Genomic DNA, 18220 nt, shown 5'->3' with positions numbered 1-18220 from the left:
CCTTTTAGAGGACTGTCCTTGAGTTTCTGGAGTGTTGTTTTTCAGTTTGTTAGCTTAGATTTTCCTTTTATGTCTTCTGCAGGTTTGAAATCTAGTATGCATCCTTAATAAAAAGAGAAAAGGTGTCTTTCTTGCCAATTTACAGACACATTTTGGTAAGATATTGTTTCTAGCTGGTGAAAATTTTCATAAAATGACTCTTTTCAGCTTTAATCATGATTTTTATGTCATACCATCAATGGTTATATTCTTAAATGGGATCTCTGTGTCCCTAATGACATGTTGTGGTGTGCTTAAAATTTATGCATAAACCACAATGTAAACAAAGACACCTACATGCTTTAAAACATCAATTTACATAAAGACTTGCATAACTACTTTCATAATAAAACAAATGTAAATTTATTATGGAATAGGAAGCAAAAAATTTTAAGAAAAACTTCTGCATGACAATGCTATTGGTGTCTGTATTATTCCTCCTCTCCCTTACACAGATAATACTTTGGAATAGAAATTTGGGGAAATAAAAAAAGAATATTTTCCATATGAACAAAATGATATCATGACAGAGTAGAAAGAATGCATCTTTTGGAATTAAAAGAGATTGACTCAAATCTCAAGCCAATCTTTCTTTATTTTCTTGTGTAAATCATTCATTTATTCAGTAACTTTAATTCCAATAACTGTAAATTAGAAATAGGATAGAATAATTATGACAACACATATATGAAGAGTCAGTATAAAATTGACTTCTCATTAGTTTCACTGAAACTTTGCAGCAAACAGCAAGCATTAAGTATGGAGCCTCTGGTGAGTCTAAGAATGGTAAATGGAGAAGGCACCAGGAGAAAAGAAAACTAGAAATACTTGGCTAAAATGACAGTCACTAAGGTAGAGGGGATGAGGTAGGTGAAAGCAAGCCATGGATTACAAGTTCAGTCTTCTTTGTAATCCATGGCTCAGCACTCTTATGTAAGCACTGACCTGCCACTCTAATGTACTGGTCTGCTCAACATTTCAGGTAGGTGAACAGTCTAGGCCACATTAATTTCTCTCTTCTTTGAACTTCAGTAGACTGCAGTTGTGCTAAATAAGCACTTGCTCAAAGAATGAACTAGTACAATTTTGTTCCAAGTATAATTTTGTTCCCCCAAGGAGAATATGAGTTTCTGCAGGAAAAGGACGTCCTCTATCAACTAGTATCATGTATTCACGTGAATAGTTGAGATATAAATTGCTCTGTTTGCTATGGAAATTTTTTTTTTTTTTGGCTTTTTGAGACAGAGTCTCACTACGCAGTTTAAGCTGGCCTTGAGTTCATTTTGTATCCCAGGCTGGTCTTGAACTCGCAGTGATCCTTCTGAATGTAGGGATTACAGGTGTGCTCCACCACAACTGACTGGTTATGGAATGTTTGAGAAATATGAAAATAATGCAAATGAAGCATAAAGATAATTATTCTACTGTTGCTAAATTGTTGGCTCAGTGGTCAACAGTTCATTCAAAGGGAAGTGTAATCGTTCTAATAAGTGGTAGTAGTAGCTAGAATTATTTTTTCTTTGTAGTTAAAGGGCTGTGACTGTCTAATGTTCCCCTTTCCCATGAATTCAGTGGAGCTATTGCAGGGAACATCCATCGTCATAAGTAAGTGAAAAGATCTTTTCACCAGCTGCAGATTACAAGTAAACATTTGGTAGCTATTTTTGATTCCACATATTTTTAAATAAAATTTTCTTGGATGGATTTATGTTCTGTTCACTATGGACATAATATCTGATCTGGTCTCTGATCTTAGTAGAAAGTGATTATTGTGAAAAATCTTGCATTTTATGTAAGTAAGAATAAGCAATGAACAGGACTAATCTTGATTACAAAATATCTCTTTCTTGGGCTGCCACAGTTTCTGAAATTCTGAAACTCCTTTGGGATAACACTGTATTTTCAAAGATTCCTATTTTTATTTCAACTAATTTATATGAATAACATTATTAACTTCTTATTAATTTGTAATTTTGAGTAGTAGGTTTTGGGATCTAGTAATTTAGTTCCTTTAGGTATTAAAAGACTGCTCAGATAAGTTTTACACAGAATTTAAGAGACAAGAAAGACTTCATAGGGAGACCAAAATTAAGAAACTTGGAACCTGGATAATTTTTGATATAAAAGGAGATGATGAAAAGAAAAGCCTAAAAAGACTTTAGATAAATTTATATCTTCTTTCCATGATCCTTTTTCCATAAGTTTAAATATGTGTCTAGGGCTAAGGATATATCTCAGTGGCATAAGGACTTGCCTGGCAAGCACAAGGTCCTGAGTTTGATTCCTGGTGCCCAATAAATAAATAAATAAATAAGTAAATAAATAAATGTCTCCAACCAAGTAAGTACATTTTTTTCTAAGAGCTTTTAAATCTATAACTGTAAAAAAAAAAGTTCTGCACATTGCTTAAGTAAAAATCACCAGTTAAAATGTCTGTAAAGATTGAACAGGTGGCAAGTAACAGCACTCTTGGTGGAAAAGTGGTGAACTGGAGAGTGTAGACACAGTTAAATACTGTTCTAAATTTATAGTGAGCCAGCCCAGTCACAATGTCTACTTTTAATAACTATTATCTCACTCGGATAGAGGAAAACATTTAAAATAGAATAGCGATAGATTTTTTTTTTCCTGAGCTGAAGGAAAAACTTCAAAAGTCATGCTACTTTTTAGAAGTTAATATTCATGGTTTCAGAAGCCAGGGTGGGAAGCCGTAAATACCTCTCTTATTGATATACTGCCTCAGAAAATTTAAAGCATTTTTATTGAGTCTACTATGTAGTCAGATATCTTAAACATGATGTTGATTAGATACCATCGGAGAGCATACCAGGCTGTAATAAAGAAAGGGAAATATTACTTTAGGGATTTGTGTTTACATGTATTATATGCATCCAGATTTTTAAGGAAAGTTGGCACCATGTGATACTTTATGCTTCGAGACAAGGTGCTATGAGGAGGCAGGCCACTATCACATTTAAGGACCCAGGTGAGGTAGAAGGAAAGGTGCCTTTGATTTAGATGTCATTTTATCAGGACCACAGTGAGGTAGAATCATTATCACAGTAAGGCAGAATTCTGAAAAATAAATGTGGGGGTGGGGAAGTGAAGTTATAAGAGGTGATTATTTCCCCATTTGAGAGGGTAAAAGTTAAGAGTATAGGTAGGTAGGGATTGTCTCTGGTCCAAGAGTTGAGCTGGAAAGAATAAGAGGGATGGGGATGGTCCTGGCTGTGTCACTATAAGGGTGGTAAGAGCCTAGGCCGTCAAGGACCTCACGTTTGACTAAACAGCTGGGGGTAAAGAGAACTAAGACTAAGTTGTCACATAGAACAACATGAAGATGATCTTATGCATGATGTGGGAGTCTTTAGGAAAGCCTGTGAAGACTCCTGCTGTAAAAAGGATAATAAAATATGAGAAATTAGGAGCCAAACTGGATAACAAAACATGACTTAGCCTGAGAGTTGTGGCTGGGAGGCCTTGGTGAGATGGAAATGGGTGGGCGACAGAAGATGGGATGACCACTCAGGATGGTTAGATTTAGGGCTCGGAGGGCACCACTTAGCCTGAGTGATGCAAAACCAGGATGGGGGTCCAGCAAATTTGACCTCTTTTGGGGTTGCCAAGAAGACCAGAGAGGGGCTGCTCCACTTTGGTTGTATTCCTGTGGGATAATTTCCTGTAACAGGACTTTAGTAAGTATATCAGCACTCTACCTCATTGTGGGAAAGGCTTTTATCTATCCTGAAAAAATACAAACAAAAGTGAGAAGATATTTGAGAGTTTTGTGTCAGGGTATGTGTATAATATCTACTTGCCAGCCCTGACCAGGGTTGTGTCTGAGAAATTGATGAATAGGAAAGGAAGGAGGTGGTATGTGTCCCTGAGGAGAGGTTTTACTATAGAGATGACAAGTGTAAGTTGTGAATCAGACTGCATAAACTGAATTGTGAGACCTCGGATGGTCTGGGTCAGTGTGCATAAACACAAAGGAATAAAAAAGGTATTTTTAAGATCTATGATATAAAGAGAGTGATGCAGGGGGGGATATGAGAGAGCATGGTATAAGGGTTTAGCACCACTGGGTGGGTTGGGGTAACAGCACTATTGATTACCCTAAGGTCCTGTACTAGACGGTAAGACCCATCAGGCTTGAGTACTGGGAGAATGGGAGTTTTACAGGGTGAATGGGTAGGTTTAAGAAAAAAATTGTCTAAAAGGTGCTTAATTATAGGTTTAAGTCCCTGTAAATGTCTGGGAGTTATGGGATATTGGGAAACACAAGGAAAAGTTGAAGGATCCCTGAGACGAATTAAAATACACATGGCATGGGTAGTGCAGGTGGAATAGGAGGTATCTCAAACTGTGGGACTGACCAGAGAAGAAGCAAGACTGGACCCTGCATGGAATAGACCCTGTCTGCAAAAGCTGTGTAGATTGGCCATCAATACCCACTATGGAGACTGAGAACTTAATATAGTGGCCTGAAAACTCAGGAAGAACACTATACATGGCCTCTATGTCCACAAGTATAGAGACTCTCTTACCTGAGACCTCCAGTGGGGTTTGGGGCTCTTAGGAGGACACCTTAACGGGGGTTGTGGGCCCCAAGCCCTGTCAATTTTCAGCAGCAACTCCAAGTAGATCAGTCATCAATGAATCAGGCAGTGAAGGAGTCTCCTGTGAGGGCAAGGTGTTAGAGGATGGCTTAGCCACTCTCTGGCAGCTAGGACAGTCACTCTTCCAGTGGCCCTTGAGATTGCAATAGGGACAAGGGCCCAAGGGAACACCAGGATTGGGACTCTCTTGCCCAGTGTCCTTCTTTGCTGCACTTGAAGCATGGTCTGGGAGGGGCTTCACCTTGTGTCGTTTACCTGTCTCAGAGCTCCAAGTGTCACTGCTAAAAGATCAGATTATTTTTTCTTTTGATTTTTATCTCTGTTGTTGAAAAGATGAAAAGTCATATTAAGAAGGTCTCCCTGTGGGGTTTGAGGGCCAAGTTTAGCCTTTTGTCCTGGGATCTGACCCACAGTGGAAAGTATTTGTTTCTTCTACAGTTTTAAGACATCTGACTTTTAGCCTGGATAGGTGTACAGCTTTAAATTTAAAGGAGACAAAGGCAAAGAATCAATTAAGTATTCAGGAGTCAAATAATACAATAAACAGGTTGTTTATGATTTTAACTTTAGCAATGGCTTTCCATAGGAAGATAAGGTCCAGGGAATTTTAGAAACTGACATGTCATTCATTTGTCATATACACATTTAGGTTTTACAATTGTATAAGTACCTCTTATGCCTTTAGCATATCTAATGCCATTTGATTTTTGGAGGATGGCCTGTTTTATTAGTTTTACCTTTTTACTTAGGAGAGAGATCAGCTACGGTGTCATTTAACACCAGCTGAGTATAGTTAATTATGGCCCCAATATGCCCAGCACTCACTGGTCAGCAAAGGGCTGAGCCAGGGCCAGCAGATGGGCTGGGAAAGGCTCAGACCTGGCCCCTGCTCCAACCTCAGCCCCAATGTAAGTCTTGTTGCTCTGTCACCCCTTGCATTATTTAACCTTTTTTCTGGAAAAGATCTGGTGGATCCCAGCAAAAGGAATCCAAAAGGAATTTATAATTATCTCTTAATTTTAGCAGTTGAACATCCAGAAGATTGATAACAGTACAGTGTAGTAGAGGCAGTAAACTTAACATAGAACATTAAATGGAACTATTATTTTCTATTAGCCATGGGTGTTTTAGCATTTGAGCACTGAAGGTATTTGTGACATTCTTTTGACTGCTCACTATTTAAGCATCTCTAAGCATATCATATACATTATATAAATTTTTGTTTAAAAATTATTATTTGATTGGTGACATGTTGGTCTGATCTGAATCTTCTGGCTGAAACATAAGCAAGAGGCAGCAGATATCTGGATTTGAAAAAAAACACTTGTCATCATAAACAATCCCAATTTTATATTTGAAGGCATGAATATACCATCAGATCAGCAACAATGAATTGTCGTAGTCATATGAATGTTAGATGAGATGTCTCCCATAAAGCTATGGAGATTATTAGGGCCTCCAATCAATGAACAAGAGCTGGTTAAAGTTTCCAGGTGGCCACTTTCTTGTTTATCAGTTAGAGTCCTGTCCAATATCTCCTCACCCCAAGGGATTTTGTTTAACCAATTTTAGCATTATTTTGACCAGTTAGAAACCTAGGTGGAAGCATGTTTTTAAAATCTATAACCCAAATAAATGACCTGAAAATTGATTGAATGATCTTGATTAAATGATCTGAAAATATAAAAGGGGAGGAAATATGGTTGAGCTCAAATAAAAGGAAACAGCTGTTTACAGAGCAGGCAAATGGACAGACAACAGATATATAAACTGACAATCATTTTATAAAATTAGAGTGTACTTAAATATATTTGGCCAATTTGAACTATAATAAATAGACTAGTGTGAACCTTCTTGTAGATCAATCAATAGAGATTTCTTGAAATAAGAATACCAGAAAAAGAACCTAATTTATGACTAGTATGAACTGCCTCAGAAAGTTAAAAAGGAATGTAACCTTTGGGGTCAACATGTTCCTGAAGCGGGAGTAGAGATCCATCCAGCAGGTATACGTGGGCAATGAACATGGCTGCTGGCCACTGTGAGGCCTGCCGGAAGGCTGGAATGCCTGAGACTGAGCATGGTGAGCCAGCGGGGAAAATGGCGATGCAGGGGAAGGAGACAAAGAACCCTCAGAGGGGACAGAGCGTTTGGGCAGGAGAGACTGAGAAATTGGAAACTGAGGAGAGGAGGAGTAGAGACTTAGGGGAAGGGTTAGAGACCCTAGTGGGTGAAGGAGGAGGAGAGGACAACACAGGGGGCAGAGAAACCTCTGGCTGAGAAGGCTGTGGGGTTTGGCATGAGAGATACAGGGGAGAAGCTGTAAAGACAGGAGCCACATGATAAGTGTGGGGAGGGAGAGAGATTCTGGTGGAGCAGAGCGAGCCAGAAGTATTTGGGCCATCACAGAAGACAGAGGGAGAGAAGGACACATCCTTAAAGTGAAAAAGACATAAAGATAAAGGGTTTTTTCCTACTTGTCGCCATTGTGACAAAAGCATAAATAAGAGATCAGCTTTTTTGTTTTTGTAGCCTTTGAGAGGCCAAAGAGCACCTCTCTCTCTTTTTTGGGAGACAGGAAGTGGTCCCCGTGACCAAATTATAAGTGAGCTGAGAGAACAACTTAGTTGTTCTCTCAAGCAGTAAGAGCTATAGCTCCCCCTAAGGAGTATGGAAGCTGTGCTGGGTCACACATAACAAAAGTGGCCATCACCTATCTTGAAAGTGTGACAGGGAACTTCCCAACACCCATTCTCCTCCCTGCCTAGTCACCAGAGTACTGGGTGGGGTCCCAGAGAACAAAAGTGTCAGTCTTGCCTCAAGCTGTGTGGCCTAAGGAGCATGAAAACTGGTATCCCTGTTGGGGATGGCAGGATGGGTCTTCTGTCGCAAGGTTGCTAAGGAACAGAAACAAAAAACTCCAGACAGTAGCTCACCCATGTTCAGTGAGGAAGGTTGCTGTTGCATGTGGATTGGTGGTGGCAAGTAAAGAGTCCCAGAGGAAGAAAAAGGTGGTTAGATAAAGGTGGTTCTTAGGCAGGGAAACTCAAACTGAGAGAGATTCCCAGGAGCCACTCATTCTGCCTTCTTGGTCAGGGAACCAAATGATAGGATTTCTGGCACGGAAAAAGGGAGAATATAAAATTAAAATGGCCTTTATTCTAAGGACACGGAGAGAAACTCCATGACTGCCAGGGGTTCTGGCTTTCTTTGCTGGACATGTGGTGTGGGGGGCATACATATAGTTTCCAAGTGGCATGGTGCTTAAAGGTGGCATTGCTGATGCACGAGTAGCTGATTGGGACTCTATTCTCGCCACAGGTAAATTGCATGGGGGTTGGGAAGTGACCTCAAGATAAATGTCCTTTGGTTCTGCCTCCCGCTGCTGTAATGTCCTATCTAGGGCAAAATCCTTTCCATAAGTAAGGAAGATTCCAGACAGTTCATTGTGAATCTTATGTGTTAATGTGTTGCCTTTAATGCTTCAAGTTTTCAGTATAAATGTAGAAACTGCACCACAAATTTTTAAGTGATGTGATAATACTATGATTTTGTGGGTAAAGCTACAGTATGAGACTTGTTGTTGAAGTAACCATCAGTTTAAGAGCATTGTGAATAGGACATCACTGAAAGGTGGCTCGAATTCTGAATCTGGCTTGAATTGACAACTTTGTGTTTTAACTTTGCTCTATATGAATCTCCCTATTTACACATTTGATTTTGGTTCTAATTACTAATAAATTCTAAGAAAAGTTTCCTGAGAACTAAAAGCATATAAATTAAAAAATACCCAAATGTTCTGATGACTCTGAGGTGTCCCTACCAAGGTAAGTAACTGGATTTCTTTTCTGGGACTATTGAACATTGTGGTACCATTTGTTACACTGATGTGTCATGAAATCCCACTGCTTCACCAAATGTGAAAGTGTTGTGGTATTAAAATTTTCCAGATCCCAAGTTAACTCAGTGTCAAGACTTACAATTCTGGCTCTTAAAAAACCCAGATGGGCTGTAGAATTACAAAAACTTTAACATTTTATGACCTTCTATGTTTGAAAAAGAATTGGATTAGAAGTCAGAATCTGTGGGTTCTAGTCTTGGCTCTGTCAGGAACCAGCTGTGTAACTTTGGACAAGTTAATTTTTTTCCATGATACAGGATTTTCTCAATTATAAAATGAAGAAGCAAAGTTAAGTGATTTTACAGGTTCTTTCTAATCTAGTCCTATTTTAGCAAGTTACCTCTGGGTTCAAATCAAATATATCATCCACTAGCTAAGCCAATTTAGGCAAATTAATTTGTCGCAGTTTTATTATTGCTAAAATGGGTATAATAAAAGAACAGTATGAGGACTAAAAGAATCAGTTCATGAACAGAGATTAGCATGCAATTAGTGTTTCATAAAAGTAGGTATTTCTATAGAGTCTTAGTCTAGCAAACTGAATACAGTTACTGTCTTTCAATGATAAGGGTTCACCATTACCATGGTAAGAAAGTCACAAACACTGTAGAACCCATACTTTAAAGTTTGAATTTTAATCTTTTTTGGTCTAGTGCTGTGCAGGCCTCAAATCATCTGTAGTTGTGGTTTATATTCTCTATTAACCATGTGACCTTTGAAAAAGTAAATTAGTTTTCAGAGAAACTGCATGGTTTACAGCTTCCTCCATTAAGAATTTGGAAGAAATCAATAATAATCTGATGAAATTAAAGCTCTGAGGTATTTGTTCAAGCCAGAAAATGGTCATGCCATGATGATTTTGATGTTCTTAAGCACGTTTCTTTTCAGGGTTCCGTCAAAGTAGAGTTAAGTCTTCATTGCAGAGAGCTGTGGAAAGGGGGTGAATAGAAGCATGGATTGATCTGTAAATCTTTAAAATTTTGGACTAAATATTTTGCACTTTTAATTTTAGTCTAGAATGACTTTGATTTTACTAAAATAGGGAATATATAACTTTTACTGGGATGTTCAATTATGTAGTTAATATAAATGCTACAGACATGTTTTTATAGCTCTCAGGAAGTGTCTTGGAGACTTTTCTGTCTCTATTTCCATTAGTTACCTGTCTGGATTTGTGTGGAGGAACTAGGCAAAGATAGCACTGAAAACATCTAGTGACGCGAATAATATGGGAAAATTCTTTCTTAGGGCAGAAAGTTATACTGTCCTCTTATTCCTCCTCTGCCCCAGCTCCACTCCTAAAAGACAATTACTTCTTACTATTTCCATAATTAATTAATGTAGAGGTTATCTCAATAACTTTATGAACCATGCTTATGTTAACTACTGCTCAACATACAGACCTTAGAAATTAACAGTGTTTTAAAATTGTCTGTTAATATATAGAAAGCAAATTGTCTCCTAATATAGCAAATTTCTTAGCTATTTATAACACTTCCTTATTTATTGATGTTTGTGTGTGTGTGTGTGTGTGTGTGTGTGTGTGTATGTATTCTCCATTCGTTCACTTAAACTTCTACCTAAATTTTTAAATAGTTATTTCTCATTCTGTGATTTACAAGGACCACTTTGTTCTTCACCCTGGAAGATGGGAATATATTTTCTCTACAAATTGTCATGACTTCTTCCTGGAAACTTATAATAATGTATCCATACAAAGTCACATTACTGAATATGAGAATTTTGTGACTAGCACATAGATTGATTTTAAAAAATGAAAAGAAAAAAATAAGTTTCAATCATTATGAGAAATACTGTTCACCGCACAGTGAACTGCTTTAACACGATTGCATATTGTTTTCTATATTTCTAATATCATAACCCTTTGGCTCACAAATACACCAGTTATCAAATCAAGTTCATTATTTTTGGTACATAATTTGTGTCTCACTAGAAATCATGCCTTCTACTTGTCTTTCTTCTGAACCTGTGTTTCTTTTCCTTCCTCATGTTCCAAATGCTTTGTTTTATTCTTTCTTTGGTCTTTGCAGCTTACAAAAATTTTCTAAGTATCTTGGAAAGATATCAGAAGTTTGATATTCCTTTGTCAGAGATATGAGGCTGTCTCCCAAATCATGACACTTGTATGACAGTATGAAAACCAGAGGCCTTATTGCTGTGGCAATTGGATTTTGAAGACTAGGGATCAGGATTTTTAACAAGATAGGAGAGCAGTGCTTGATTTCTAGGCTCCCCCTTACATCTTGTTACCAAGACAACAGAACAATATCCTTAATTCTGTGGACACCAATAGCACCTTTCTTATCTAAAAATAATTTTATAATTCTGAGCCACCTATTTTTGAGAGTTTGGAGATGAAAGTGAATTCTAGGAGATATCTGCGAAATTTTGACATCAGAGCTAAGGTGCTGCTGGTTCAGAGTTCATTGCAGTCAATGTTTTTGTCTCTTGGGACATCTAAATTTTAATTACTTTGGACAGAATCTTGGGCAGCCTATTTACCTGTGATCTCTGAGGTATTTGGTTCATCTTGCATCCTCCTAGAATACCTACTTGAATGATCTCTGAGAAGATGGGGATGAATGAGATAAAGATTGCAGCTGGCTGATGCATAATTGCCACTTGATTTGAGGGATAGTTAAACATACTTTAAACTGCCAGATGGTACATGTATCAGACCGATATATTGTGGAATCATTGGATATAGAAACACTGGCTGCCCCTGCCGGCAGTGGTGTGGGTGTTGGTAGTTATGCGTGGGCTTAATGATATTTTAAAACTTTGCAAAATGTAAAAGCTAAGACAAGATCTGATCCTGCTGATTTTTAATTAAAAGATGTTATAGCTTCTGTTGCTCAATATGCCCTGTGATATGCAGCTTGGGCATGCAGACATTCCTTGTCCTCTTTCTGTGGGAGGAATCTTGCCTGACAATGACGTCTTTCTCATGGTCAAATGGCAAACCTGAGAAAGAACATACATAGCATAGCAGGAGAGAAAGAATATCTCTAATTGCTGAATTGATTGAACTACATGGTGACATCATTGTGATGACAGAGAGCAGATCTAAATCCCTAGTGTACAATAAATCCCTAAACAAAATGCACCCATCAGAAAATTATAAAAATGCAATGGTTTGCCTCCTTTCTGAGTGGTTTCAATGCAATTCTATTGAGTCAATAACTATTTGAATCTCTGGTTTCAATGTATTCAGGATTTCCTGGATCAGTAGGAGGAAAGGTAATAATGGATCTTGAGTTCACTGTTGTAAGAGAGAAAAGGTGGACTTTGCTACCATTTAAGCCATGGAGTTGTCAATCTTAATATTGTCAGTTAAGCTGTTCTGTCACAAATGGCTTAATTCCATGTAAAATGTGTTCTACTTAAAGAAAAGTTAAGTGGAATAAGGTTAGGAAATCAAATGCCCTAGAGTTGCTTAAGCATATAAGCAATAGAGGGGAGCAGAATTTTCTTCCAAAGGTCAAGTAAATTAATAATATTTTCTAGGCAATGTGTAAGATTATTCATTTTGATTTCGCTTGGAGGGCTCAATACTTCTTTTTCCATATCTGAAGGATTCCTTGTGAAAGAGGGACTTGATTTATTATGTGTAGCTTTAGGGAACAAAGTCAGCTCAATGGGTAACTGCTGAAAATCTCAGAGGCAAATAGATGGCCTATGTTTAGCATATTTGAAAGATCAAAGGACTTTTTTTTATGAACCATTTTAGCTCCTGGTTTTATTTCCTTTTTCATTTCTCTGATTCTTTCATTTATTTAATCTAAATTCAGTTTTATTCCATTTAACTGTGTGTATTTTCCTAAGTAATGAGACAAAGCATTGAATAAATAAATCATTAAAGAAGAAACCTATAGCCGAGCATGTTTTCCCTTGGTTTTGTAGGGGGACTCCAAACTTAGTGGCAGTCCTGAAATCACTGTAGATTGTTACTCATTATGTCATTACCACAATGACACAGGTACTAGGAATTATTCCATGGATGAGGTCACCATATTTGGCAGTCTTGTGCTAAGGTAAGGTTTAAAAAAAGTCCTATTTCCTATAAGTGTGTGGGTTACTAAGAAGGATTGTAAATAGAAGAATGTAAAGAAAAAAATACACCATGAACATCCCTTTTGGATACCATTGCTATCTTGTGCCACTTTTGCTAAAGATGGAAGGATAGATAAAAATTAGTTTTTCAATTGCCTCTAAGCTGCCTGGATAACAATAAAAAATGATTATGCTTAGAATTTTGAAGACAGCTGCTTTACAGGGAACATGCTTCACATCAGCTCATTTAGGTTGTAGGCTAAAATTGAGGCAAAAAAAAAAAAAAAAAAGAGTTGAAAGACTTGGCTACCATGGCAGCTGATCAGTAGCCAGGATAAGAAATAGATTTCAGCTTCCTGTAATTCAGGATAATTTGCCATTCGCCAGAATATGCTCATGATGACAATACTAAGGTGTGATCAAGTTGAAGCTGGATGCATATCTAAAAGGATGATTATGATAAGTATTTTTAAAAACAAGCCAAATTCAAATACTATACAATTGGTGCTAATGGAAGACAGTCAGTCTTATTTCAAACTGACATTCAGTGGACCACACACACTATCCACATATAGCCACTAGAAGAGATTTATTTTAAACATAAGTCCAATGTGAACCTTACCCAATATAATCCTCACAGAATTGTAGTATTTTATGATACTCCTTTTGGAGATACAAAACTATTTTTTGTCCCACTAGGCTTTGAATTAACAACTAGTATAAAAACCGCATGGCCCTATTTGTTGAGAGAGAATTCAGAGGAACATGGCTTCCATTTCCTGTGGGGTGATACGGTAGACAGGGCAAGAACAAACAGTTATAGTCATGTGCTTTGGTGTCCTTTGCAGGGGAGCCCTGGGTCTGAAGTAGGAGAATCTGGTCCAAAGTGCAAAGTATAGAACAATAGGAAGAACTGTTCTGAGTTTGGAAAATATTATGAACTCTCTTAACCAAGATTATAGAATGTAATTACACTAAGAACTGTATTTACATTATAATTTTTGAGGTCAGAAAGTTGGAGGTAGTTATGGACCATGAGAGATACAATTTTAAGACATCAGTTTTCTTCTAAATTCCAAATGTTATGAAGAATAGCCATCCCACATAGATACTTAGCCTTTGTTTTTAATTCATTGACCCCTATGCTTGTTTAATGATGAGGTCTCCAGAGAATATTCCATCTGGGGTAGAATTTAGATTCTTCAATGAAATAACTATGCTAATCTGTAATTTTGGCCAGCATCCCACTGTAATTCTTAAAATCCAGCAGATTTAGAAAATATGTATTACAAAAGGTGTCTTAGGAGCTGGTCATGGATACGAGCCACATCTGTGGGGAGAAGGTAGTTTGGGATTAATGCCTTGGCTCAATATGACCCTCTCACTCTCAATGCTCAACCATCAAGCTATTGGCCATCATAGATTCATGCCCAGACGTGGGGAACATTAGTGAAACCCAAATCTGTTTCAGAATCTATATTGGGCTGGTTTTCTTTATTCGTAAAGAACTGAAATTACAATTATTACCACTGTTGCCACAAAATTCCTCTTTAGGTAGAAAGAGAAACTTAAATTGGCTTTACAAGTCTTGTGAAAGACTTTATTTTAAGCCACAACACATAGTTAATTAAACGGGAAATCTGTATGACTTGACTGGCACCATAATAAGTAATGCATGAGACAATAGAAGAGACTCATCTTTGAGATGATAGAAATTTCTTTTAGAATAAAGGAGTGACTGGTGTTGTCCACTGTGAGTACCTTTATTTGTTTTTGTATCTTTATCCATCTTAGCTCAAAAAGAGTTTTAGCGCTAATACCATCTCAAATTTTCTTTTAAAACTAGGAATATGAGAGCTGTAATTGAGGTTACTGCTATCATAAAAATAATATGTGTTCTATGAAGTAAAAAGCTACACTGTCCAAATTCTTATTTTTGTCTCCTTTGTAGTATAATTGTGGGCTTTTTAGTTTAATTTTTCATGTCTAAATTTCTTTATGTTTCTAATGGAAGTACAAACACCTCATATGGAAAATATATGGGTTAACCATTTTTGTGTGTGTGGCAGACTGCATCGTTCCTACCCTTCACTGGCTTCTGCCATGTTGTCTTGCAAAGATGCACACAAGGCAGTGGCACATACTTCATACCCCTGAATTTGGGTTTCATCATGTGAATCATTCTGGTGTTGATATAAGGGCAGGTGAGTCATTGTGCCAGTAGTCCTCAGGTAAATCCTGCATACTTTAGTCGCCAAATGGATTATTAACCTGAAGTGTTAATGAGTTCTTCAGAATTTAGAGCTTGCACTTTTATGAACCTGTGACCTGCCACGAAAAGAGCATGCTTCAGGAAGCATGCTTTTCCTTTCCCTGTAGGATAATCTAGAATGAATATACACGGAGAAGTTTTGAAGATCCAGACTTCAGCCTGAAGCAGAGATGGCCTTGGGAACTTGAAGATCCATAGGTGAGAAAAAAGACCCATGTTCTCCTTAAGTCGAGGACTTTGGTATGTAGAATTAGTTTAGTAACAAAACTGACCAATTCATTGTGCAATACTTATATAGTAGGCCTGAAAAAGTACTAGTGCTCCCTTTAAACTTAAATTATAGATCATTTGGAGGAATGGTTATGATCAGTAAATATGTGTATACTGTTATCGAAGTGATGGTGCCCCTCCAAGAAAGTAAATGGAAAAATAATATAGGATAAAATAAAAGAATATATGGGGGGGTGGGATTTAGAGGCTTTTCCAAAAGAATTGCTCATCAAACTATAGGAAAGGACAAGGCAAGAGAATATCTAAAGAAGGTAAAGGAAGCAGTTCATTGGGTATTGAAAAAATGTAATTTGAAAACTTTTACCCAGGTTTCACTTAGTTTGCTAAGGTGCCATCATGACAGCATAAAGAATTTAAAGTATAAGAACACTAGGAAGGTTAGACACACAGGTGTAAACTAGCACTGTACCAGGCCATGGCTATGCACTTGGTAAATATTCTCTTATTTGCCAGTATGTTTTTATGTACTGTACTGACAGTACAAACTACTGCAACTGAACCTTGAGGGGATATGGAGAATGCCAAGACATCCTGCATGCTTTCCGAGAGTACAGTCTATGAAGGGGAGCTGAAAGATCCAAGCAGACCAAAATGAAGAAAATGAAGGCAATGCCATAAGTGACATTCAAGCAGAGAAAACATTTGTATTCTGCAAGGTCCCAGAGGAACTGTGTGCCTGTAGCCAAACACAGCCAAGAAACAAGGGAAATCAGCACTCTCAGAAATTTGATAGAAGTCATGTGCAAAAAAAAAATTCAATCTTGAATATGTTTTGGATAAGTGTTGTGTGGAGACGGGAGTTTGAGAGACTATGTGGTAAATACAAAACAGAATTTTCTGCATACTTTAGTCGCCAAATGGATTATTAACCTGAAGTGTTAATGAGTTCTTCAGAATTACTGCCAAGCATCGCAGAGTATGAGGCATTTAAAGGCATTTGGTGCACCACAGCCTGTGAACTCAAGGCATTAACTTTCTGGAAGGCTGCTGCCTGGTCACAGGAGGGAGGACAGTGTGAAGGGTCCTGCAGCCGTGGTTCTGAGGTCTGAAGGAAGGAGCACGGCGGGGTTCTATGTTATAATTAAACTGGAACAGAAAACTGACCTCCTTTCTAACATCATTCTTCCTTGATTCAAGTCTTGTATCTTTTTATTTCATGCTTTTCACATTGGATAGTGTAAAACAAAAGCATGTTTCAAGAATGATAACAATTGTTGCCAACTATTTATGAAACTTATGATGGATCAAGTATTTACATGTGTTAAAGCCATTTGTTTTTCACATCCACAAAGAACAAAATAAAATATAGAATATAAAACATTAAAATAAAGAAAAATTTCATAACCATATTACAAGGCTGTGAATCTTCCTTCTGTGAATTTAGTTTTCTTGTCCTGTTCCTTTATGCGTAGGGTAATTGAGTACAAAAGTAGCCTTGATGAGAAATTGCTTCCTTACAAATTAAAACAAAGATAACATTTCTGCTGAACTGTCCTTTAAACAGTATGTGCTGGATTCAACCAAGACAGCCTTGCAAGATCTGAGTACAAAATATGCAGGTACTTTACGAACCAGTTGTTAATCACAGCCATTATTTAAAGGTAAATTATATATTAAAAATTAAATAAATTATTCTCAATAAAGAAAGGTGATAAATCTCAGACTTCACTATTATTTTTTGCTGAGTATTTGAGGCTGCTTGAATGTGCCGGCGCAATTTAATGTTGTGTTATATCCCATGTTTTCCCATCTATGAACTGAACAATATCTCTTCTGTGATTTGAAGTCAGCCATGTGAGGATATTTGCACTATGGAAATCTACAACTGCAATGAAAAGAGTTTTATTTATTGTTTTGTTGATTGTCTAGACTTAAAATGATGAAGAAAATGTTAATAATAAGGATTAAACTTAAAAAGTGTATCATGTCAGTGCAGAAACTGAAAGAAGTTTCAATTTAATGAATGAGATTTATGTGCCAGTCAAAACCGGTTTAATTATAGATCACTATCACGTTAAATGATGACTGTATTGGGAAAAGGATTACTGGATTGGGATACAGTTCTATTTGCTAAATCATGATTGAATTGGTTAGCTATAGATAAAAAGCTTTGTCAAAAAGTCATGAATGTGTTCAGTGAGAATAAACTGGAACTGAAAAAAAGTGATATGCATTTCAGTTTTGTAAATTGTGTGCAATGTGTATTTTATATGTTTAAAACTTACAAATATATATATATATATATATATATATATATCTCCACATATTTCTTTTACCAAGGAATTGTTTGTTTATTGGCATGCTATTGAAAATAATTGAATTTTCCTCCCACGTTAAAATGAATAATTGAATAAGATAATTCTTGGCAAATCATTATGAAGCTGGGAAATTGTTTAACTTTCTAACACTGGCAAAAATAATAAAACAGGAAAGGCAAAAAGAAATCTGTGGATTAAAATAGTATTTGAATACCACTGAATCTATGGGTCCTCCAGGTCATGTTTATTTCTTAATTAAGTGACAAAATATTGGCAGCTGAAGTGTGAGGGGATTGTAAATTAGATTCAGCTCAAAATTTCCCCTAGTATATATTGCCTTTATTATGAAACACGACTCCCTCCTAAAGGCTTTGAATTTTGAAGCCCACTGAGTTTGAGTCCAAAATTTTAGGCCTAGGATGGGATTTAGAAAGATAAAGCATCTCTCATCTACTGGAGGAGTGTGGGGAAATCTAACATTTGTGGTTCAGAAGAAAACACCAGAATATAACAAAACATTACATCTAAGCTAAAATAAGACATTAAGCAATAGACCAAATTTTCCGAGCAAGGTAATATGGAACAATGCCATTCTTTTTTTATTAACTATTGAAAAGAGTAGTACTTAATGTTGAGTCTATATCTAATCTTGAAAACAATTTTGATAGACTTGCAAACCTAAACATGTATTTATTAGAGAACCTAACTATTCTCAACTTTGAGATGCATTTTTAATTAATGACATTTGGGGATTAGGTCAACAAGA

At 36.9% G+C, this 18220-nt stretch overlaps 1 long non-coding RNA gene across 1 annotated transcript in view; it reads left to right on the top strand.

Moving 5' to 3' along the window:
- LOC134470579 (uncharacterized) overlaps positions 1–17354 on the top strand; it is a 44983-nt gene extending 27629 nt beyond the window's left edge. The window contains exons 3-4 of the long non-coding RNA XR_010039518.1: positions 15013–15103; positions 15650–17354. This is a non-coding gene — a long non-coding RNA (uncharacterized LOC134470579). The remainder of the gene's footprint in view (positions 1–15012; positions 15104–15649) is intronic.
- The last annotated feature ends 866 nt before the right edge of the window (positions 17355–18220 follow it).

The sequence above is a fragment of the Cavia porcellus genome, unplaced genomic scaffold (genome assembly GCF_034190915.1).
Source record: "Cavia porcellus strain 051 isolate PalLab524CR breed Dunkin Hartley unplaced genomic scaffold, mCavPor4.1 scaffold_15, whole genome shotgun sequence".
NCBI classification, from domain to species: domain Eukaryota; kingdom Metazoa; phylum Chordata; class Mammalia; order Rodentia; family Caviidae; genus Cavia; species Cavia porcellus.
The sequence above is the reverse complement of the archived record's forward strand: the minus strand, read 5'-3'. Positions and strand labels throughout refer to the sequence as shown.